This window comes from Corticium candelabrum, chromosome 22, assembly GCF_963422355.1.
Source record: "Corticium candelabrum chromosome 22, ooCorCand1.1, whole genome shotgun sequence".
NCBI lineage: Eukaryota > Metazoa > Porifera > Homoscleromorpha > Homosclerophorida > Plakinidae > Corticium > Corticium candelabrum.
Window position 1 is genome coordinate 1,756,392 of NC_085106.1, and position 2,500 is coordinate 1,758,891.

At 42.5% G+C, this 2,500-nt stretch overlaps 1 protein-coding gene across 1 annotated transcript in view; it reads left to right on the forward strand.

Annotated features, from left to right (window-relative positions):
- Positions 1 to 2,500, forward strand: part of LOC134197667 (cilia- and flagella-associated protein 54-like) — a 15,849-nt gene that overhangs the window by 5,982 nt on the left and 7,367 nt on the right. The gene's annotated exons all lie outside the window — the stretch shown is intronic.

Genomic DNA, 2,500 nt, shown 5'->3' on the forward strand with positions numbered 1-2,500 from the left:
TGATGCTAAGGTGGAAGGAGGCTTGCTATTGCCTTGCAAAGATGCTGATAGAAAGGAGGTGGACTCGCACAGTTAAGGCTGTCGCATAGATCTATTCTAGATGGAAATCTTTGAGGAATTGTACTCATTGAATAGCACCATGAACCCACAAAAGCAGCAGCAGAGATTTGTGTCAAGTTTGTAATGCCAAAACCTCCCAACTTGATCTTAAGAGATGCTTGCTTCCATGTCAGCTCGTCAAGTGCACTCAACCCCAACATTGCTGCAAAAGTATCTCTTGATAGCTGATCATGAATGTGACAAGCTTGGTGTAAAACTGAACGAAGCACACACCTTGCTAAATGATTCAGTGTAGGCACATGACAGTACCGCAGTAAGAGAAGTGCACTTTGAGGATCATTCAGATTGAGCAGTTGAGAACAAAGGCCTTCACCTGCAGCCGCTGATTTGCTACATCTAGACTGGACATAAGAATCATTGCCAATAGGCACCCCAAGGATATCAACACCAGACGATACTATGGGAACTGAGAATCTGTTTACATTACTCTCTTTGGCTGATGGCAAATATATTTCACACTTTCTATTACAAATTTTCAGGTTGATTGTTTGAAACTCTTTCCGTAGATCAGTTAGCACTGACTCATACTGTTGACTATAGCCAACTACAAAGATGTCATCCAAGTAAGCCAAAATAGTTAAATTGTTGTGCTTCTTTTGAAGCCTATTGTTAACTGGGTGTGTAGACAAAGCAAATAGGAATGGACCTAAGGGATCACCTTGGTGAACCCCTTCTTCTGATGGAATAACTGACACAGATTTACCATTGAAGTACAGCAATGGACTTGTGATTCCATACATTTGTTGGCCATGAGCATGAATTTGGGGAAATTGAATTATCACCTCATCCAAAAATTGTTGTCTTGAGACACTATTGAAGGCATTCAATATATCTGTTTTAAGAATTCCCAATTCTGAATCCGACTCTAGCAGCATTTGGATGTGGTGGACTAATATTTCTGATCCTCCTGGCGTAGTTAACGCATGTTGAAGGGAGCGAAGTAAGTTGCAAGAGCTGACTTCAACTGAAGGCAAATAATCTTTGCAGTTAATCGCCTTAGTGTCTCACCTATTGCGATGGGTCTAACATCTCCGTTTCCCTTAGGAAGAGCAATCAATCTTGATGCTATAAATAAAGGAGCTGTGTTGGCAGGTAAGAGACCTTTCACAATGTGGCAACAAGCTCCAAACAGGAGATCACAGGTGAGAATGTTTTCCAGTAGTAGACGTAGATGCTCATACCTCCAACCCGAAGGACCAGCACTCAACCCCCTTAGTGCTCTTCTCAATGCCTCCAAGAAAACAGACTTTGTCAAGTCTATCTGAGGGGTGTTCACAGTAGAAAGACATAATTCTTCTGATTGACTAGGATGTTTGGCTTTCAGTTTCTCCTCAGTTTCTAGTGACGGTGGTATCAAACCATCATTTGTAAGGATTCTTGCAGCGCGAGACAATTCACCACACTTGACAGATTTCAGTGCAGCTCTATACCTTTCCTCCTGATTTTGCTTGGACGATGCATCTACTTTCTGAGATTCTTTGTTTGATGACTGCAAATTCACCAATTCTTTCCAGTGAAAATGTAGGAAACGTTGATGAATAGCTTTCATGTCACGCAAACCGGATTTCCCTTTTGGGTGTGGTTTCAGAATCATACGAGGAAGCAACAAAAGAAGTTTCCAACCACCTTCGTATTCTGGTTCTTCCTCGATGTTACGTAAAGGAATTAGGCAACAATCATAGAAAGTTGATTGGAGAGCAGGAGGTACATACTGGACGGAACGCACCGATAGGGATTGCAAAATGGCATCAATAGAGATTGAATCTAGCCACCTCCAGGCTTCCTGCTGAGCATTTGACTCTTTCTCATTGATCTCAGGAGTTTGGGCGGAACAAACAGAAGACTGAGAAGCCCGAAAATGACCGTCTACATCGACATAGCTATCTCTTTGCGTGGGAGGGGCTCTTTTCACCGTTGAAGATGACGACGACGAAATGAGAGACGTGTTGCATTTAGATACACGTTGATTGAGATGAGTGAACCATTGATGACATGTAGGGCACTGAACTAGATTATTTTCTCTCACAAAATTAGTGGAACATTTGCTCGGGTCGTGAGATGAACGGAAATGAGCCAAAACTCTCCGGAAAGGCCCTTTGTACTTGCAATTTGGAGCAGGACAACTCACAGTAGCCATAACAACGAAACGTCTCAGGAAATGAAGAAATAGAAGAGAGACGAAACATTCAAACCGACACCACCACATCCGGGAACAGACAGACAGACAGACAGACAGACAGACAGACAGACAGACAGACAGATAAACAGACAGACAGACAGACAGATAAACAGACAGATAGACAGACAGACAGACTGACAGACACATAAAGACAGACAACAGACAGACAGACAGACAGATAGACAGACAGATAAATGATGT